At 41.3% G+C, this 23,097-nt stretch overlaps 1 protein-coding gene across 6 annotated transcripts in view; it reads left to right on the top strand.

The window, feature by feature from the left end:
• The window catches only part of ELMO1 (engulfment and cell motility 1), a 530,720-nt gene that overhangs the window by 373,789 nt on the left and 133,834 nt on the right, over positions 1-23,097 (top strand). The window contains exon 1 of one of the 6 annotated variants that reach the window (XM_039239138.1): positions 17,851-18,042. The exons of the other annotated variants lie outside the window; for them this stretch is intronic. The gene's annotated coding sequence lies outside the window, so the exon portion shown is untranslated. Of the gene's footprint in view, positions 1-17,850; positions 18,043-23,097 lie in introns of those variants that run through there. 6 annotated transcript variants of the gene reach the window in all.

Genomic DNA, 23,097 nt, shown 5'->3' with positions numbered 1-23,097 from the left:
GTCAGCACAGAGCCCGACGCGGGGCTCGAACCCACGAACCGCGAGATCATGACCTAAGCGAAAGTCGGACGCTTAACCGACTAAGCCACCCAGGCGCCCCTCATTTTACCAAATAGAAGCTAAAACACTCACCCCCTGGTTCAATGCCAGATGCTACCTGCTCTCTCCATGTCCAGCATTGAGCTGATCCACAGACCAAACAGGTCAAAAGCAGGAGCAAAGGGGGAGAGACATGAAGAGGGTACCAAAGTAAGGCTAAATTTGTTATAGGGAGAAAAGTAGACATGAATACATGGATTTAAGAGATGAGAATTCCAAACTGCTAATTTATTCTTCCCCTCCCCTTCCTTTTCCCCTTCCTTTTGTTGTTTCTATGTGTTTTCCACTCAGTTCTGTTGAAATTAAAAATAATAGTAAGTGCTCAATGAAACTATGTGAGAAGAAGACATTTAGGCAGGTGGTTAAGTCAGATATTATTCTCACACCAGATGGACATCTTCCTTGAGGAAGTACTCAAGCCAGCCACAGGCACTTCTGCCAACGACATACTCAGATGACCCTCAAGTGATCCCCTTGCTCTGGCCCTATGAATATCATTACTTTAGAACTTACTACCATGAACTGCAATTGTCTGGTTAATATTCAGGCTTCTTGAGAGCAGAACCTTGCTTTTTCTGTATTCTCAGATCTACTCAGTGTCTGGGATGTAGATGGCATTTAGTGTTACTATCCCACAACCATCATACACACAGCATGTCCACATCAGTGTTCCATATCTTGGTAAATAGTGTCACCATTTCACCTACACTTCAAATGCTGTCCGTTCTTTCAACAAATACTATTTTTTGTTCATAACACAGAAAGCACGGTGCTAGACACTGGGAATACAGAGGTGAACTAGATAGGTGGTTTCTGACTTCCTGGAGCTGGCAGTCTAATGAGTTTCTATTTGGAAGTTTATGGACAAGCTCCTTTTTGTGAAGCCAATCAGTGGCCAAAGTCACTACAATAACTATAACATCCTTTGCCTTCTCATCATTGCCTTAGCTCAGGTCTTTCTCTTTTCTCCAAATCTGATAGATGGAATGGCTGGTTGCAGCCCTTTACTGATCCATAGGACTGATATATCTACACATCCTTGCCACAGTGTGAGGGGGAGTAATCTCATTTCCCCTACCCTTTAGCTTTTGACATTGGCCAGTAAGATGATCACACATATGAAGTGATTAGAGGCCTGAATATTGCATGTGTGGTTGGCCTGGTGTATTGCACTTCTGTCTTCATCATGATATGAAGTATACACCCTGGGTAGCCACTCTTCCTTCAGCGTAGGTCTCAGAATGAGGCATACGGAGTACAATTTCCCCAGTCATCCCACAGAACTATAGCTTAAAACTGCCACCTCACTGATCTATAGACCTGTGAGTATGAGAAAGAATTCTTAGCTATTGGAATTATTTGTTACACAGACTGTGGCAGTAGCTGACTGAGACACCAGCTGTTGCAGTAACTTATCTCCCAGCTTTGAAACCTTCCTACTTTCCAAATGTCCTCTGACATGGATCTGACTATATCATTCTTGCTTTTAATCCATCACGGCTATCCATTACCTGCCTCATAAATTTTCACGGCCTTAGCAAGATGTTTAGATATATCTTTAATTAACCTAATGCACTTTTCTTGCTTCATCCTCATATCTTCACCTTACACCTGCTCTGAGCTCTGTATATCCTGAACTGCCCACAGTTCCTTGTGTATGCCATGGTACTTTCATACCGCAGATATGTGCTCACCCTCATTCCTTCTGCCACCCTTCCCTCATCTGCTTGTTGAAATTGTGTTTTAGGAATTTACACATTGCCACCTTAGGGGTACCACCTTGGATGATTACCATCTCCCTTTCATTCAGAATGAAATTCTGCCATTCTGCCCCTATGGAAGTATGAACTTCTTTTTGAAAATATCTTCTAGGTATATAGTAGTAGTTGTTTATTTACAAACTTACTTTTCTAAATTAAGTCAATATAGCATTGAGAGCAAGAACTATAACTTTAAATCCTAATATTCTCCTGATGTTTTCTGAAATAGTATCTGCCCAATTACTTTGGGTTGAATGTTGAATTAATAAATGACCAGAAATGTTTAATTCACACATTATTTAAAACAGTCCACCTAGCCAGTAAGCTGAACTAATTTACACTGTTTTAATATGGAATGGTCACTCTTGTTCAATTCCTGGAGACCATAGGTACTAAATATTCTGCAGTTCTACTGAGTAAAGAATTTTCTTACCCAAATGCCAGGAGGCCTTATTGAAAAACATTTCTAGATCCTTCAATCAGATCCTCTTCTTCAGATGTCAATACTTGGAGGGAATTATAAAATAATTTTGCCATTCCTTTCTTTTTTATTAATGTTTTATTTATTTATTTTTGAGCAAACAAGGGAGGGGCAGAAAGAGAGGGAGACAGGAGACAAAAAAATCCCAAGCAGGCTCCATGCTGTCAGCACAGAACCCGACACAGGGCTCAAACCCATGAACCACAAGATGATGACCTGAGCCAGAATCAAGAGTCGGATGCTTAAACAACTGAACCACCCAAGCGACCCACCATTCCTTTCTTAACAAAACTGGCAGTAGTTATTATTTTTCCACCTATGTAGCTTTGTATAAGGTGAATGAGAGCCTCAAAGACATTGAAGAGTCACAAAATAAACTGAATTTCTTTTTTCCCGAGGAGAGTGGTTAGATCCCCTAGTTAAAAAAAAGAAATCTCTCTTTTTAATTTTTTTCGTTCATCTTAACCCACATGCGTTGGCCATTTGGGGAGTACTCTGTTTCCCGCTAGTCTTATTTTCAGGCCAGAAGGGAAAATAATGTCAATAATGGTGTTCATCCTTTCAGAGGATGACTGCTGAGAGACCCTCAGTGCAGACGACAAGCATGCCTGCTGGCAGGTCCACCCATGTAGGTGACTGCTGTCTCCCTGAGCACACACAGCAGACACATACTTGTGTAGCAGCCATGTTAAATAGTAAGCGTGAGCTCCCTGTGCCATTCACAAAAATTGTCTTTTGTATTTTACCTTTATCTCCCAAAGTTCTCTCAATTTAGGAAAAAAATTACATTTCCCAAGCGTGTCATAAGAGTAGGAAGATTTGGTTCTTGCCACAGTGATTATGTGTTTTAGGTGCTGGAGTCAGGCAGCTCCCGAGAGCGTTTCTGGTCCCGATTTCCTTATTTCTCTTTCACATTTCCGTTTGCGTGGCTTGGCTGGATCTGAGGTGTGTGGCATATGGCTTTTTGCTGCTTGAGCTGCCACAGAAGTGAATGTCACTGGCATATAATGCCAGATTTCCATTTTGTGAATCACAAAGCGTGAGATTCTGTCCGCAAGCTCCCAGGCCACTCGGAGCCCTTTGAGCAGAAAAAGAAAAGGGTAAGACCCATGCCTCAGAGAAGCTGTTCCTATTATAGTGCATCTATCATGATAAAAAGTGCATATAAAATGGAGATGCTCTTGCTCTCGAGTGTGCTGGTAAAAGCTGCTTGGCTTGTTGGCTTCTTTTATTGTGGTCAGAGGACTGGGCAACCCTGGATTTTTGCTGCCAAGCCTTAACTAAGCAGACACTGGTCAGTCAGGGATGTAGAATTGGTTACGAATTTTTTCAGGTAGATAAGAATTCACTTGGGCACATACCAGAAAAATAAGACTGTGAGTAGAAGATATCAGTGGTTTTTGGATGCAGTTTACCAACATTTTGTATTCATTGAATTTTCAAGTTACGAAATGCTTTAAGACAGAGTCGGATGATAATGGGGAATCGGAGCTGCCACAGACACAGCCTGAGCCTCACCTCCCCACCTTCACCCCTCACTCCACCCCCCTCCCAACCCACCCCCTCCCTGACTGCCTCCCATGCCTGTGAAATCAAGAGAAGGGTTTGGAAATTCACAAAGAAGAATAAGCTCAATCAAGAAGTTCAGTTCATTCAGTCAATAGATTCAGTAAGTCAGCAGCATTGACCCTGGACTCAAGGAGTGGGCTTCAGACCCGAGCTCCATTATTTCCTTGCTGGGTGACCTTGGACACATTATTATCCTTACCCCATTTTTCAGCCTTCTCATCTGTGAAATGTGGAATTTAATATATGCTGTTGTGAGGGTTAAATGAGCCAGTATTAGGATGATAACATGAAATAGACAGTACTTAATTCATTTCTGAATTGGAAAATTAAATAATTTTTATGGTTCATCTTAGTTTATATAAAGCACATGGGCCATTTCCATGAAGGAAGGTACAAGAAGGATGATATGATGCTCCAAACAAGGTGTGGGGAGGTGTGGATTCTAGTCCAGCTCTGCCTCAAGGCAACCACAACCCTGGGCTCTTCTCCCTTGCCTGCCCTCACTACTCACCTTTTTTTTCCAGACGAAGATGTCCCTGGCAGCTCCTGAAGTGGGGGGGGCTTTGAATTCTCCTTTGAATTCTCTCTCTTCTCATCTGCCCTGGGATACCACTTGATCAATTAATCCAGTCTGGTCTTTATATTATCAATCTTGTCCTCTCCAGTGCTGTCTTCTTACCAGTATATAAATGTACTCACATCTCCCGCATTTGAAAAAAACAAAGAAATCACTCCTTCTTGATCTTCCATCCAGCCCTCACATACTTGCCAGATTTCCTCACTTACTTGCCTCAGTTCACCACCTCTTCTTTTCACTCCTCAGTAATTTATTAATCCACTGCAACCTGTCTCCTGCCCTCACTAAAAATAAAACTCAGCAAAAAAAGAGAAATAAGACTCTAAAAGGCACTAAATTATACCATCAATACTTGAAAACCTCTTTAGCCACAAAAGCCACTAGTTTTGACAAAGTCAAGAATGACCTCTGATTGACATTTTAAAATCTGTCTTGTTTGCCTTCTCTGCAGCCCTTGATTCTCTCCTTTTTAAACAACATCTTCCTGTTGGTTTGGAAATAAACACACACACAAAATAGATAGCATGATATACAATATATATTAAAGGCAGAAATAAGATAATTATCATTGTTCCAGTTACTAATGATATTTTTAGAAAAAAATTAAAAGGTAGCTAAAATATATAAGTGAGCTCAAGGAAAGAAACATTCCTCTAAAATGCACTAATACATATTTTGAATACTCAAAAACCTCTTTAGCCACAAAAGACATGATTTCTAAGAGACAAGAAGAGATTGAGAGGAATTGTTGAGTTGTTCTAATTTAAGACTGGAAAGAAGTCACATTGTTATGACTCCCTGCTCTGATGAGAAAGATAGACACCAAAAAATTTGTAAAAATAAATCTTTTATCCATTACATTTTTATGCTTATTGGCATCCTCCCTTCCTCCCCCTCAATTTTGTCTCTTCAACCTAAAAAGCTACCCAAATCTCTCCTATCCATAAAAAATGTTTTTTCACCCCCGTTCCTCTTTCAAGTTCTTATCCAATCTCCTTCTTTCCCTGCACTGCCAAATTTTCCAAGAGAGAATGCCATCTCCACTTGCCTGCCTCCTCCACTCACTGTGGTCTGATGTTCACCCACATCCACCCACTGAAACTGCTTTATTTAGGTCAGCAGTTACCTCCCGAGTGTCAGGTCTCCTCCTCCATCACCCTGAAGCACTGGCTTGTGCCCCACCTGTGCTGCCTAGAATCCGGTCCAATCCCTGACTCCTGAGGCGCCACTACCACCTCTCACTGACCCTTGAACTTGCCCATTCCTCAAGCCCTACTTCTCATTTCTTTCCTACCTCTTCCCCTCCACCTATAGTCTCTCATCTTCAACCATCCTTCAACTCCAGGAAACGCATGGCGTTTCACCTCCTCTCTTAGACGTGGAAGCCGGGAGTGATCCCTGGCTTCCTGTCCTCTCCAACCAGTCCCCCACAGCCTCTGGATCCAACAGCGTGTAAGAAGGAGCCATCTGGCTTTTACTGCTATGGGCCTGTGTCCTGACACCATCATCTTTTACATGGACCGTGTCTGTCCTTTAATTGTTTTCCCTGAATCTGGACTCAGGTGTCTAGAAACACCTTTCTTTCTAGAACACATCTTCTCATAATGCATCCACACTCAAAAACCGTTGCCTCCCTTTTCTCATCGCATGGTAACTAAATCTCCTCATTCTATTGTGAACCACTTTTACAAACAAAATGCCTGTTGCACGCTTCAATGCACCGCTACTAACCTCTAATTAGTCATGTTGATGGCTCCCTAAGCATACCTTGTACTTCCAAGTCTCTGTCTTCACCATGTTCCCTCAGCAAGGAAGACCCTTTACCCTTTGGTTGAAATTCTGCCCATCCTTCAATGTTCAGGTCATGGGCTCTGTGGAACCCCTCCATGGAGGCAGAATTAATTGTTTCCTCTTAGGCACACTTCCTTTTTCCTTCTCTTGTAGCACTTTAACATTCTCAGCCATACGTTGAGTTTGAAAACTTCTTTTAGCAAATTATCTTGCTTAAAACAGGTCCCTGGCTCACCTCATGGCTGCTTTGAGGCAATACTGCAGAGTCTTTAGACAAACCCATTGAAAACCATGGTCATAGACTTTGTCTACACTGTATCCCTCTTATTCCTCAGAATGAGGACAAATTCTTCCACACCCCTCTACCCCAGAGCATCTACCAAAAAAAATTATATACATGCTCAACACATGTAACCTGGATTGAATCTTTATCCGACCATTAATGGGAAGAAGAAAGAAGATAATAATGTTTTTCCTTTTGATAAGCTGATAGTGTTTTAAAAGGAAAAAGTACCTTCGAGAACAAACTTTGCAAACTATACAACAAATTCAGGCCATAAGTGAAGGGCATTGTATGGCCAAGGTATGATAGGAAAAGTGATTTTTCAGAGTGGTGATTTCTTTTAGGACCAGGGGGAAAAAATAAGACATTCCAGAAGACAGAGAGATAAAAAGAGGAAGTGTGTGTGTGTGTGTGTGTGTGTGTGTGTGTGTGTGTGTGTGTCTCAAAAACACTTTTAGATTTTGTTTTGATGGCATTTACTTCCTAACAAAAGCCAGCTGAGTTTTCATGCTGGCCTGTAAGTGCTGCTGCACCAAGACCAAGGGCTGAGATGCTTGCAGACACTTTAACATCTCAGACCAAGCTGTGGCTGAGCCTGGGACAACGAGCCTCTGTTTGTGAAGTTAATTACCCCCTCTCTTCCTCTCCCTTGTTTATATGGGCAGAAGACTCTGGAGCTCCTTCTGTAAAAAGGAACAGAAGACTTGCAATTGGCAGTGACATTAAAGGGCCCCTTGCTACAATTTGCTGGTTGAAACCTTGACATTTCAATAGAATTTTAAGAAAGCTATTGGGACAAAATGCTTTTGAGAAATTCACCAACAATTGATGACTTCATTTACAAGGTCACACAATACATTGTGGCTGTTTAGAATCATAGATATTCTGGGAAGAAAAAGAAGGTATGTATGTAGATGTTCATTTCATTATTATTTATAACAGCAAGTAAATGGAAAATAACCCATAGTTCAGCAAAGAGGATATGATAAATTCATTTATGGGCACATTTATTAATATGTTAAATTTTTCAGTCATTCAAAATAACATTTGTGAATGGTATCTAAATATAAGAAAATATTTTTTATACTATGATAAATGTGGGGGGAGCAGAATGCAAAAATTTATCTTAACTAAGTAAAAATAAAAGCTAAGATAGTTTTTAAAAAATTATTCATTTATTTATTTTATTTTTATTTTAGAGAGGGAGAAAGAGCATGTGCAAGTTGGGGAGAGGGGGAAAACGGGGATAGTAAGACAGAGTCTTAAGCAGGCCCCATTCTCAGCAAGGAGCCCAACACAGGGCTCTAGCCCACTACCCTAAGATCACAACCTGAACTGAAATCAAAAGTCCGACGCTCGACCCACTGAGGCACCCAGGTGCCCCCAAAACTAAGAAGGTTTAAACCTTCTTTTTAACAATTGTTTTTTCTGCATGGTGTGATTAATTATAATTGTTCTCTTTTATTATGTGTTTTCTAACTTTATTTATTTTGAGAGAGAGAGAGCACACAAGCATGGGAGGGAGAGAGAGAGAGGGAGGGAGAGAGAGAATCCCAAGAAGGCTCTGCATTGTCAGCGCATAGCCTGATGTAGGGCTCAAAGTCACAAACCGCAAGATCATGACCTGAGCCTTAGTTGAGTCAGACACTTCACTGCTATATCAACTGAGCCACTCAGTTTTATTCTGTTTTAACATTATTCATTTTGTCTACTGAACATGTATGTGCTTACACTCATATTTTTAAAAACAATTTTAAAATATGGGGGTGAAGAACTGTCACCAAGTTCCAAATCTGGAATGATTAGTGGTTCTGGTCTAGAGGGAATTCTTTGATCCTAACACCCCATGTTATAAATGCAGGATAAGTTTTGTTTATTCTTCCTTGATATAAAGCATGGGTTTAAACCAGCTGTACTAGCTTAGTCAGTACCCTGCATCTTTATCCTGAAGTTGATTGGTGCAAAGATCAAAAGCCCTCTGAGGCTCTATTCAAGGAAGACTCATTAACTGGAAGGGAATAGTGAACAGATGTGACATTCTTGAAAAAATGAACCAAATAGCCGACAGGACTGGGCCCTGCTCCTGGATTGCCTATAAAATGGGTTTCCAAAGTGGAGGTTTCGGATGTGCTTCCCAGCACACGCTTTTCCCTCTCAGGCTGAGGATTGCAGGGCTGGGAGGAGGGAGAATGGGAGACACAAGCGATGAGTCACTGAGATGTTTTCAAAGCTATCCTTGTCTCCTAACTTTTTTTTTTTAATGTTTTATTTATTTCTGAGAGAGAGAGAGACAGCGTGAGAAGGGGAGGGTCAGAGAGAGAGGGAGACACAGAATCTGAAACAGGCTCTGAGCTAGCTGTCAGCACAGAGCCTGACGTGGGGCCTGAACCCACAAACCATGAGATCATGACCTGAGCCAAAGTCAGATGCTTAACCGACTGAGCCACTCAGGCGCCCCCTTCGTCTCCTAACTTTACCCATGATGTTGGGAGGAATGACAGACAAGTGCTCAGAAGGCCTCTGTAACTTCCATAAGTAGAAAGGTTTGTAATAAGATTTAGTGTTTTTGGCCAAAGCATCAGAGACCTCTAGAGATGGTATTCCTGGTGTTGCATTAATAATCTGACTCTTAGGAGTTCACATATGGAGGAGAGCTATCCCAGAAGATAATTGTGAAATAACATGACACTTGCAATAGCCAAAGCTCCATGCATTATATGGAAAGTAATTCAAAGAAGTGAATTCCACAGAGGAAGGACCTTACTTAGGAAGACTTTCACATATGAATAGAAGCTTACCAGGTGAGCAGAACAGAGATGACTAGGGGGAAAAAAAGAAAGAAAGAAAGAGATAGAGAGAGAGAGAGAGAGAGAGAGAGAGAGAGAGAGAAAGAAAGAAAGAAAGAAAGAAAGAAAGAAAGAAAGAAAGAAAGAAAGAAAGAAAGAAAGAAATTTAAGAAGTACATGATGAGAGGGGTGCCTGAGTGGCTCAGTCAGTTGAGCGTCCAACTTCAACTCAGGTCATGATCTCACAGTTTGTGGGTTCGAGCCCCATGTCGGGTTCTGTGCTGACAACTAGCTTGGAGCCTGTTTCCGATTCTGTGTCTCCCTCTCTCTCTCTGACCCTCCCCTGCTCATGCTGTGTCTCTCTCAGAAATAAATAAAACATTAAAAAAAAGAAAAAGTACATGATGAGAAAACTTAATAAGTGGTACTTTATTACTTTCAAGATATTAAAGCTGCATTCTCAAATTCCCAAGACTTGAAAGAAACATGAGGCAACATGTGAAAAGCACATTATAGGCACTTCCTACACATGAATTGAATGACTAGAGGCCAATTCCTTACTTCCAAACTGAACTTTTTGGGTACAATATTTTTTTTGGTATATGCAAAGAACAGCTGTGATGTGTAACACACAGGAGATTCCACACCCCCTCCAAACAGAAGCAGCAGCACTTATTCATGGTTGAACCTGTGTGATTATTCGAAGTATTTGCTCCACAGTTCTCATACATGCCTGTCACTGTGTGGAGAGAACTGTAGGTGATGCATTTCGGAAATCATGTTTCATATTTGCCTTGGGATGACTTGGAAGAGGAGTGTTTTTGCATATAAATGGATTGGTTACTGCCCTTTGGGGCCAATTTTTATTTATATTATCAAGTTAACTCCTTCCTACAGTTTGCTAGCTTAAAGGTACAGGCAAGCACTGCGCAATAAAATAAAATCATATTTTTGTGTGAATTTAATTTCAGCACAAATTAGGTTTCAAGGCTCATTCTTTGAGAGAGTTGGGAATAACCTGTCAATACCATTTGTCTAGAGGGTGATGGTTCACATTTCAGAGCTTCATTTAATTGGAAGTACAGTAGAGAGAAGTTTGAAGTGATCTGGCTCTTATAAGCTGATGGATTTGAAGGAACGAGTTGACGAACAGGCCGGTCCTTGTGGTGGTAATGCCAGTTCACCAGGAGCAGGCACAAGCCAGGCGGGTTTTCCTAGAGAGGTGCTGGGTTGTTGTTCATGTTCATTGAAACTCTGGGCACATAGTTGTGATGTAACTGACTGGCTTCTGACAGAGTCAGTTTTTTTTTTTTTAATAATTTTAATTTTTTTAATGTTTATTCTTTAGAGAGAGAGAGAGAGAGAGTAAGTAGGGGAAAGGGCAGAGAGAGGAAGACACAGAATTCGAAGCAGGCTCCAGGCTCTGAGCTGACAGCACAGAGCTCAACATGGGGCTCTAACTCACAAACCGTGAGATCATGACCTGAGCCGAAGTCAGATGCTTAGCCAGCTGAACCATCCAGGCACCTCAGGTGTCAACTTCTTTACCAAGGGACAATATAAAAATAACTGGGTTTAAACACTTGCCCTAGAATCCTATATGGTGATCTCCCCAGTCCTGTGGGCATCCTCACCTTGTGGCTTCATATCTGGGCCCATTCAGACCTGTTGGGCCCCCTTACAACCCCTCCAACTCATTCTGCTCTGCCTATCTCCCCTTTCACATCTCAGAACATGACCCTCGGGAACTGACTGCCTATATCTCTAGGGTCTCCCATTTCCTCCCTCCTTGCCTGAATGAACTGTGTCTACTCCTCTCCTTGATCTTGGTTTCTCTTTTGCACAGCAAACCCTCCATTCTTCCCCTTCTTCTCTGGCTTGTGCTGTTCTGTTGCAATGTAATAATCCCTGTTGTAACAAGAGACCAGGGCCACAGATTATCCGTGAATCTGTGAGTAGAAAGAGCAGAGAAAGGAACGGCATCAAATGTTAACTATTTCATAAAACATAGATTTAATCTCTACCAACTGCTGTGAAATTGGTTCTCTTATTGAGAATATCAGAAACTAATTTTTTTTTCTCGAAAGGTGGGATTATTTGTGTGTGAAATTGATATGTGTTTCAGAATTGAAAGAGGTTTACTCATGCGATCTGGAAACCAAGAATAATGTGATAACAGCCCCAAAGCTTCCCTTTTCCTGATGGTGAAGAAACTGTTTCTCATTTTGTGTCACCTAAAGAATACCTGCCTTTGGCTCAGTAGCTTTTTGCCACCATATTGCCAGTGGACATGCTTGGCAAAGCTGATTTAAGGATTTTGGCATTTTCATCTTTCTTTTTGGCATGATTTTTCATCAGCCTGCATTTCTGGAATGCCTTTCCATGGTATATTTGGAAAATTCAAGCTGGCAAGATGATAAGATTTCAGAATTTCACCAACTATTCCTTTGAAGGCACTCCAGAATTATAAGAGAGGCATCATATTGGGTCTTGCCCTTCTGGTCCCTGTATTGTTCTCAGGTCAGCCCACCCCATTTGGTCAAGTTTATCACACCTCAAGGACTTCCAGACCTTAACTCTCCAACCCTATGAATGCAAATCATGGTCATCTGTCTGGAAGAGGAAAGAATAAAAGATCTATTTATAGACATGTTTGCATTTTGTACAGCTGGTTTTATTTCGTTGTTTATAGGTTTTGCTTATATTTTAGGCATTTTGATGGGGAACACAAAAATGGCAAAGTCCAGGGAAATAAACCTGCTCCTATTAATGTCTCATGAATATGAGTTACGAAATGGAACTCCCCTTTAGGGTGCTATTGGAATTATCCCAGCTGCTCCAGCAACTCACTTGTAGGAGCTCTGAGGCTGTGGTGTAGTCAATTGCTTGCAGTATTTCACAGGCACCTGAGTTTGAATCCTGAGTTGCACCTTTACTGGATGGGGACTGTAGATGCACTACTTAAGTGTTGTGGGTCTCAGTTTCCCTTTTGGGAAAATGGACTTTTTTTTTTTTTTTTTTTAAGTATTGGCCCTTTATAAGCACTGCACATACATTTGCTATTATTTCTCTCATCCTCCCACAGATGTCAGCACTGTATCATATAATCCTTAGCATCCAGGGACCTAAAGACAGAGTGCCATTATAGCAGACGTGGTGAGTTCTGCTTATAGTCATCTCCCAATGAGGGTGAGGGAAAGAGGAGCATCTACCTTTTCATAGGGAGATTTTTCTATGGAATATTGTTACAATTATCTCTCCGTGGGGATAAAAAGATATGTTAAAGGTATCCCAGCCATGTTTAATTGAAGTTTTGCATACGTTCTCATTTTAAAATGCATCATGTAAAAAAAAAAATCAGACACAATGATCTACTGGTTAATCCAGCTAACTAAAGAAATATGTCTCTTGAATGAAATAAAACAGTTGAGCTGAGCCAGTGGTAATTCTATTTCTGACCAATTAGGCCAGAGTCACTACTTCTGACCTCACATCCTTGGAAGATATCATCTGGATTGGTCTGCACTGGGCTTGTTTCTGTTCAGGGTGGAAGTAATGTCAGTGTGTGTGTGTGTGTACGCTCATGTGCATGCATATTTGCATATACGGTCAGGAGAGGGGATATGCCTTAAGAAGGCAAAGATGTAGTAAGGTAAGCCTTCTACAATATATACCCTACTTCTTCAGGATTTTTTTGAGGCTCAATGTGACCCTCATGACCTTCTTCTTAAGAATCACTTGACCAAACAAAAAATGGAGTTCTGTGGAGCCATGTCATGAGCCAAGGAAGCCATTACCATCAATCACATCTGTTGCCAGTGCTGAACGTGCATCCTGATAAAATGGATACCCAGATTGTGGAAATAATGTTTGGAACCAGGAGCTGGAAAATGGAAGGATTTGCTATAAGCGCCACCTCCCATAGCCCAGTACATGGAATCCCCTTCAGCTCCTTTTTAAATACTCATTGTAAATGCTGATCCTTGTATTTAAGACTGGTAGATAAACTAAGGAAAACTTAGCCAGCTAGTTTAGAAATCATTCTACAACAGTCACTATATTTTCTGACCCCAAAATACAAGTCACCTGACAATTCTTTTTTGATTTGAGAATTTATTTAAAAAGCACTACAAAGGTTTGTGAATTGTACACCAAATTGGATAATAATATATTCATCAAATCATGTTTATGGAAAGAAATCAAATTTAATTAGATTGAATCTGCCCCCTAACAACATTTTGTTACCATTTGGTAACATTTGGTAACATTTGGTAACATTTGGTAACAAAATGGTACCAGCAAGGGCCTACCCAGCACAGAACAGAGAATACAGGCTGTAATGCAGGAGTTGAAATGGAGACATTTATTCTGATTTTTATTCAGATGCCCAGGGGTGATTTCCCACTTCCCTACTTCCCAGGTTTTTGATGCTTTGACTCCCCTTCTCCTATCTGTACACAGCACATAATAAATCCGAACGTGTTCAGAAGCTTGATGACATGCCGCCAATAGTACATTTTGAGCCTCTGTAGCATAGGTCCATGACACTTCGCACCAATTCTTGGGTGCTTGTTCGAGTATCAAACCAATAAAATGTGGGCTTCTCTTTCTTGAGGTTCAGCAGCAGCTCTGAGATTGTACAGACTTTTTCATTGCACAGTCGAGAAAGGAAAGAAGCCACAGCAATGGACAAATTAACAGTCTGTGTTCTCAGTAACAAAATAACTAGACAAGATTCTGTGGAGAAATTCTTTGGAAGTTTCTCCAAAGACTGTGGCTATTTGGTTATAAAGTGACTCCTATGGAAATGTAGATGAAGCCGCTTATTTTTCAGAACTAAAACCTTGACTAGCTTCGTGAATCAGAGATCCTGCTTACTTGCTTTTGAAGAAAGAGGAGGGTGGAGCAGACTCAAAAAATATTCTACCTTGCAGTTTTGTCTTCAAAGTGAATTTTCTGAGAAAAAATTACCCGAAGAAAACTTGTGACCTTTCATAGTGTCAACAATACTGCATGATCTACCTGTCTTATTGCTAGCATCTCTACCTACCTGGTGAATCTGGTCTTTAAGAACTCCCATGTTCTGGGGCACCTGAGTGGCTCAGTCAGTTAAGCATACGACTTCGGCTCAGGTTATGATCTCATGGTCCGTGGGTTCAAGCCCCGCATCAGACTCTGTGCTGAAAGCTCAGAGCCTGGAGCCTACTTCAAATTCTGTGTCTGCCTCTCTCTTTTCCCCTCCCCCACTCACACTTTGTCACTCTCAAAAACAAATAATAAACATTAAAAATTTTTCTTAAAAAAGAACTCCCATGTTCTTTCTTCATATACCTGCTCCTAGAAGCTACTGAGCTCCAAACTGTGGTATGGTACCCACACTCAACTTGAGAATTTGCAATCAATCAAAGGGAGGTGACCTTGGTCTAATGGAGATGTGCCCTTTGGGATGGCTTAGAGTAGTGAAACACCCTGTCCCTCATTCCTGAAAATTTTTTTTAAAAACTTTCTCCATTTCATACATTGAAGATTAATTCGTTTCCTTTATGCAAACATCTCTTAGCAGTGATTCTCAAGCTGTGGTGTGAATGAGAATCCCCTGGAGAGCTTGGGGAAATGTTCCTAGACTCTACTCCCTGAGATTCTGGTTAGGAGGGATGCAGTAGGATCCCAGGAATCATTACTTTAAGGAGAACCCCAAATGGTTCTGACACAGATGGTCCCTATAGATCACACTTCAAGCAGCTGGAGCTAGAATCCCTTGGTTCAAATCCCAGCTCTGCCACATTCTACTTTGGTAAACTAGGCCAAGTTATTTAACCTCCAATGCCTCAGTTTCCACATTCTGTATGATAGGGATAATAATAATACTAATAGCATTTTTGTGAGGGTTAAATTGGTTATTTCATATAAAGTGCCTAGAATGATATCTGGACTCTTAATTGCTCAATGAATGTTAGCTAGATCAGCCCAACAAGCTATGGATGCCTTGAAATAGATTATCTTATTTACTGAGTTATGTAGGTGTTTTGGGGGGCAGGGAATCCTTTTAATGGAGTACTACAATGGTTTGTCATTGCTAATGGGACAAGAAACAATATCCTTATTTTTTAATTTTTTTTAAAAATGTTTTATTTATTTCTGAGAGGGAGAAAGAGAGACAGCATGAGCACCACAGGGTCAGAGAGAGAGGGAGAGACAGAATCGGAAACAGGCTCCAGGCTCTGAGCTAGCTGTCAGCACAGAGCCCAATGCGGGGCTCGAACCCACGAACCATGAGATCATGACCTGAGCCGAAGTCGGACGCTTAACTGACTGAGCCACCCAGGTGCCCCAGAAACAATCTCCTTAATGTCAATCTCGTTGTCTAGGACCCTACATGTCTGGCGTTTGCCTGCTGTCCAAGCTCATCTCACACCATCCTTTCAATCATTCTCACTGAAATCAGCTACATTTGGCTTCTTTCAGGTTTTCAAATAGGCCACACTCCCTTCTAGGCAGTGTGTATCTAATCGGGCCCTTCTCATGTGCTATTCCTGATGTCTGAGACACTGTTCCCCTCACTTTTAGTTCAACTTTTACTCTTCCTTTAGATCTTAGCTCAAGTATCACTTCCTCTGAGATACTTCTCCTAACCTCACTAAGTTAAATCTTTTCCTCTGTGCTCTCCTTCCGAGGGAACACAGCTCTCCTTCATACCCCATATGAAAGTTATACTTTCATATTTTTTGCCTCCTCTACTAAAGTTATTGTGCCATAAGGCAAAATCCATGCTATTTAGTTTTGTCACTAGCACAGCGCTTGGCACATAAACTCTCGCTGTGTGTGGTGGAACAAATGATTATATTTGCTTGAGGGAAGACCAGGTTGGAATGCATGTTTCTGAATAAAAAGAGTGGTGATTTGGACAGTCTCAGGAGGGTGACAGGGCAAGGGATAGATGTCCTCATGGCAGAGGAGAGTAGGCACAAGGGGTTAGAGATGTTCCAGAAAGGTAGTCGAAAAACCCTGAAATGTCCACTGTCCTGGAGGTTGGAGATCACCTGGACAAAGCTGAGAAAGATGGCCAGAGTTGAATTTGGGTGCCAGAGAGTCAATGCGTGGGTGAGAATTCCTTCCCAAGATCACAGGGGCAAAAAGACAAAGTGGAAAACCAGAATCTTGAAGGATTCTCTAACTTGTGTCAGAATCATAGCCTTCTTGGACACTTGACATCTTCAATCAGTCTTCGTACAGAGTTGAAGGCTTCCGTAGACACACAGGTGAGATTATCACCACCTGAGTCCCCTCTTGGGTCTGACCTGGCCGTGCAGACATTTATTGCTCAGTGGCGGCCCCTGCTGTTAAAGAGAAAGATAGCACATCCAGAGTCCGACATTAACTCTGGGCATGTAACTAGGAGAATTTGGAGCAAACAGGAGAGGAGTCAGGGGGAGGGGGATGTAAATGGACTGAGGAAATCCCCAAGGAGACCCCCAGTGTTCAGGGTGCCTTGTGAGCTGCTAGTGCAAGAGAAGAAGTCAAGCCTAAAGATTTTGTGCTTACAAATCTTCTACAAGCTTCTCAGTTTAATTGCTTCCTTACAAAGGTTTATGAGAATCATCACAGTGCTCCCTGAGAAATCCCATTGCAAACTTTTATTTGGGGCCCTTCAGGGCCATTAGATGGCTACCATTTTTAAAGAGACCCCACTAACTCTTTAGGTTAACTTATAGTAAATTTTAATTAGGGGGTGGAGGCATTTATGCTTGTTTACATCCTCAATAGGAATCCGAGTATAGATCCTTCCGTAAGAATCCTGCTGGGATGCACTCTTGCGTGCACACATTTCTGGGCATGTGAGCACCTCTGGCATGCATGTGCTATGTGTACAAAGTAAAGCAGTTGCCTGACATTTCTAGAGAAAAACTGGATGTGAAGAGAAGAAGAGAGAAAGCAAACTAACAATAAAATAAAAGTAGGGAGAGGGGGAGAGATGAGATTGCAGTTGATTATGGGTCTGGCAGCAGATGTTCTACACGAATCCAACTCGCTGCAGCCAGTCTGTTTCCATGGCAACAGAATCAGTAATTATTGAGCCCAGGCGCTCCCCCCTCTTCTCGCAACAAGGTGGAGGCTGATGAATATGAACTATCTCTAGCCCATCACCAGCTCTTTCTTTTTCTCCTTCTTCCTCTTTTTCGTTCATTTTTTAAAGTTCTTTATAAGAAAAGTGGAAGTATTGAGGAATACCAAGAAGAGGAGCTATATATTTATTGATGAAAGAGCATGGGGCACTAAAATTGAAATGAAGTTATTATTTTCTCCTGTGATACTATAAGAGAAAAGCTCTTCCTAGAAAAGCCGATGATCTCTGAAGATGCTAAATAAATGAGCAGGAGTTTCCCCTGAAATGGAGGCTCCCTTTGATTGGCTGATCTTTCTGCAATTCCTGCCAATCGGAGCACCCCTGGGCTCCAGCTCCATAAACATAAGCAAAGCTACATGCTTATTCTTCTGGACTTGAAGTGTGTAGCATTCAAAGGTGTGCGGCAGGTCTCCATTCACATGGCTCAACTGGAAACCTATTTCATGAACAAGCTTACTCAGGAACCATCTGGTATTCCGGCACATTGTTCTTCTAGGGGACGACTCTAAGTCATTTGGCGGCGGCTTAGCAGCAGTATTGTAGTTGGGAAAGATGGACTTACGGGTGCTTGGTGAGTAAACCTCCGTCTTACACATCTGTCTGCCAGTATTAGCAGCCTGAGCTAAAATGCAGCTTTGTCCTATTGTCTGCCGAGAAAACTATGAATTGGAACAAGCACATGGAAGACCAGGCATTCGGGGGTTCCCGTGATGTGTGAGCTTCTATATTGCAAAGCCTGCATGCATCGCTTGGGCATGATCGGATTTATAGTTGACTGTGTATTATACTGAAACATTGGTTTCTCTAGTAAGGATTAGCGTGAGGAATGGAGTTTTGCTTTATCTCCCTAGGTATAGATCCAGTTCAAAAGAAGATGTTTTTAAAACTAAATTAATCAGAGTCAGCCCTGTACATTGCTGGGAAGAGAGAGAAAGGTGCAGGCACGGAACTGAGCGGTGAGCTGCTTGACTGTGTTACTGGCATTTGCATTGTGAAGAGAGATGTTATTACAATGGTCTGTCAAACACTTCTTCAGACCCCCAGCCACAGAAGGAAGCATCTCTTCTGGATGCGCGGCTGATCTCAGCTTGGAAGTGTGCAACTGGGCTAGGTTGTGCCCCTCACTTCTTTCATGAAACCAGCCTTTCAGTCAAAATACATTCTCTCTCTTTTTGAAAATTAATTGCAAAGATGAGTTGAAGTGCAGACAGAGAGATTTTAGCTGTCAGAAACCATGCTTCAAAATGACTCTGTTTTGCATCCATTTAAACCCCTAAAAACCAGAGAGGGTTTGCAAAGTTATATTCAAGGATTGGCTCTTTACCAGAGAAGGGATGCTCTGAGCTATTGCTTTGCTCCCTGGGGTTTAATTTTCTGACACTGGTGATGAAATTCTCTATTTCTTTGAGTAGAAGCAGGAAAAATAAGAAAGCAGTGCTGTAAACAGGCAGTGGAGGGGCAGCATGGGGAGGGGAAAATTCTTTGCCTTTAAAGACCCTTCTAGCTGCAAACTTAAAAATATATGTAGCAAGACAGAACTCAAGCACAGGGTAGGATTCCAGAGGAACTATAATCTTTCTGAACATGGAGAGGAGAGGCATTGCTTTTGGCGTGGGTGCAGAGAGCGGGGGCTGAACTTGGGGCTTCCATCTCTGCCTAAGAACCTCTCCCCAGCGTCTCTGCTGGTTTTGAGGCTTCATCGCTGTTACTTTTTTTTTTTTTAATGTAATTTCCTATCTTATGCACCAGGAAGACAGGCATACCGCATGTCTTCTATTTACAGTTCACTTGGGTTCAAACAACAGAGAGGAATAGAGAAGACATCATTACCACCTGGTTCAGAAATACATGCACGTGAAATAGTTGAACGTGAGAAATCTTACTGGCTTGTCCTTTGTAACAATGTCCTTTTGACAGAAGAGAGTGTTATAAGTCATCATGTGGCTGTAGAATGGAATTGGCTGCGTCCTAAATGGGATTTGTGATGAGCAAGTAAAGAAACAAAAGAGCTAGGAAGATTTGGCCTCTAGAAGACCCACAAGCAGGGTGAGGGTGGTTGGAAGAGACCTGCTCTTGTGACCTGATACCACAGGAGGAGATGGCCAAGTTTTCTCACTGTGGGTGATAGTCAGAGCTAGGAGAAACCTGGTAACTTGACCAGGTCAGTGACCTGTTTGCCAGCTGAAGGCCCCTCTAGAAATGTAGGCTATGCTTTGATCCCAAGAGGCTCAAGGTGATGTACCAAATTGAGAATTCCACCCAATCGGAGGTAAGTGTGTACACGTGAAGTCTCCCTATTACATCCCATTCCTTGGCACACCTGGATGTACGCATGATTTTGAGGAAGTCAGGTTTCTAGTAGATGTGCATTAAGTGACGTCATTTCATTAGAATGACCCTCCATCCTCTTTTGGTCTCTCCTCTCCCAAAGTAGCATCTCTTACATGAGTGAGGTACTGGCACCTGTTGGCAAGAATGAGAGAAGAAACAGCCTTTTATGGAAGCAGTAAAAATGTTTTTTTTTTTTAAACTAAGAGTTATTAAGCTATTTTTGGATCATGGAAGCCTAAGAAATTGAAAGCTATGAATCTCTCCTCTTGCCCTAAGAAAAAATAGTAATGCATAATCACATAATATTGTGATGACAGCCCACTTCAGGGTCATGTAGGATCTTTGTCCTGGGTGAATAGCCAAGAATTTATTATATCCTCAAGTTTATTAATCTCCTTTTTGAGAAGGGTCCACTAAATCCTGCTGTGCCATAGCCTGTGCCAATCGACTGCTGACTTATGCAGTGGCTTCAGTACCTAATGAGGTCCTGGGCATTCTAACTTGAGGTTTAAATGAAGAAGTCTTGGAAATAATTCTAGATCATGATTTTCTCACTTATCAGCTTGCGTTGTTGGTGAAACTAGGATCACAGGGCTTGAAATGAACATGCTCTTTCAAATACCAGAATTAACTACAATCTTGTACCTGTTCTGTTCACTCCTGAAGGAGAAGACTTCTCCATACTTCTTCATCCTGGCATTTGTAGGATGTAGGAAGTATTAGAGACATAAATATAAAGATAAGTAAAAATGAATTCCCTCAGATTTTCAAGTGACCATCAGACTTGCCTAATATGTCAAAGTGAATATAAATGTTAGATTCCATCCCTGAAATTCAGCACTGAGAGTTGGAATGATAGAATCCTTCATTTCTCCTTGCAAGAGAAATAAAATCAATCACAGCAGGAAAAGCTAACCTGCCTTGAGTGTTTACTGTGTGCCAGGCACTGTTCAATACAATTTATGTAGATGTAACAACTTGCTGAATCTTTACAACTGCCCCCAAAGGATGACTTTCATACTTATTTTCTAGATGAAGAAATGGAGTCTCCAAATTATTAGGGAACTTGACCATGTTTACCATGCTAGGAACTGGCAAGTGGTTTGTGTTTGTGTTTTCACACATGTTGATTTACTTGTTTGCTGCATCCATGGATGGAATGAGTGTGAATGGGCAGGGGAAGGAGGTCTCCTTGGCTGGCTGTCTGTGTAGTGGAACCAGGCCACAGGGAATTGAATTCAACAATCATTGTGTTAATTAAAGTGAAATTAGAAAGGCATTTTATGGTGGTTGGGTAAATTATTTATAGTACCATTTAGGAAAAGATGCTTGAGTTAGGTAAAACCTTGCCACCAAAATGCCCCATTTGTGCATCCCCTTGTGTTATTGTGTGATGTGCTACCTCATTCTGAGGAGTGTTTGTGTGACTGATAAGAACTAGGACAGTTTCTGTTTGAGACCAGCTCCTCCTGGACCATCTGCAAGAGGTGGAAGGTCATCCATTCCATGGCTGCCCTTTGCTCACATTTGCCAGGAATGATTTGTAGTCACCATAGCAACAATGAGGGTCATGAGGGGTCAGGAACAGCAGTGCAGCTGGTTTGGGGGTGTGCATCACCTACAGTGGATGTGGGAATCATCAGGGCTACCATGTTTTCCGAAGACCTTGTGAATAGGCCGAGCTCAGAAAGAGATTCCAGGTAGGTCCAGAGGACATACTCTGATGGAGCAACTGGAAACTTAGAAGGTTAGGCCTGAAAATCATTGAATGTGTCATAGTTTTCAAGGCATGTTGCTCAGACTTGGGGACATTGACAAGACTGCAGCAGTGTGAAACTCGGGGCGGGGGGCGGGGTGAGGGAGTCCTCCACTCCTACTTCAGAGCATCTCCATTTCTATCTGTTTTATCAACTGGCATTCCCATGGATTTAGGTCACAGGAAGGAAGAAGAAACACTACTGATGTCCTTAAAATATCCAGTTTGACATATACAGAAATAGCAGACCAGAGCATGTAAGCAAGATCACATTGCTAGATTGGAAAAGGAATCTGTAGGGGTCTAGTAGCAGGTTTTAAAAACAGATTATTCGCTATGCATGCCTGATATTATGCACTTTCTACTATTAACCCTCAGTATGTGAATGTGTAAAAGACAATTTCAATAGCTATTCAAAGAATAATACCCTACAGGGATAATATGGCAGATTTCTTTCTAGATCAGTACTGTCTGTAGAAAATATAATGCAAGTTGTGTATGTAGTTTCATTTCTTTAGTAATCACATTTAAAAAGTAAAAAAAAAAGAAAAATGGGTCTACAAATTTTAATAATGTATGTATTTAACCCAGTATGCTGAAAATATTTGAACATGCAACTACAAAATTGTTAACAAAATATTTATATCCAGTTTTTTATGTTAAGTCTTTGAAATCAATGTGTAATTTATACTTACAGCAGAACTCAGTGTGGATACTGAATTTTCACAGGAAACCTGTTTTTAGATTTCATAAAATGTATAGTTAAGAAAGGAGAGTCATGTACCCAACTTGTTCGGAACATACATGAAAGCTTTTCAATAGCTGAAGTTAGCTAAAACTGAATAAAATTTGTAACTCACTTGTGCAGTCATACTAGCCACGTATTTCAGGGGTTCTGTAGCCACCTGTGGTTGGTGATTATTCTACTAGACAGTATAGTGCTGGGCTCTCAAAGAACTTTCCTAATACAACAGGCCAGTGACTTCTCTCACTTCAATGTCATGCCGTGGCACTTTCATCTCTTTTTCCTCCATGAAGTATCTGGAAGTACTTGTTGCCCAGGCAACAGAGAGAGGAACAGAACATTAGTATTCACAAACTTGTTTACTTTTGCACTTAACCATTGTACATAGAAAACTCAAATGTAGCTACATCTTGGTTTTTCCATTACTCTGTGTGGCATGAGGGAATTAAAAGGTGTGCCATTTCCTGTTGCGGAAAGTCAACATTCACCTTCTATGGCATTTTTCTGTCCCCAGATATTGTGGCCCTGCCACTCCCTGTACTTTGGGCTACCTCCTTCAACTCAGGAACAACAAACAGGAAACATGGGTTTAGTTTTAATAATAAGCTAAACAAACCTTGATTGAGAAGATAACTCTGCTGCAGATTATTCTTTATGGAGACAAGTATAAATTGAGGCTAAGGGATGATTTAATTGCTGTCATCTTATTCAATTCTGCAAATTTTGTTTAGTTGGAAAATATTGACTAAGTATTTCTTACAGTTAATTTGGTCTTAAAATCCTTACCTTCAACA

The sequence above is a fragment of the Hyaena hyaena genome, unplaced genomic scaffold, assembly GCF_003009895.1.
Source record: "Hyaena hyaena isolate Hyena2069 unplaced genomic scaffold, ASM300989v1 scaffold_153, whole genome shotgun sequence".
NCBI lineage: Eukaryota > Metazoa > Chordata > Mammalia > Carnivora > Hyaenidae > Hyaena > Hyaena hyaena.
Note: the sequence above shows the minus strand (reverse complement) of the source record. Positions and strands in the feature narration are given on the sequence as shown.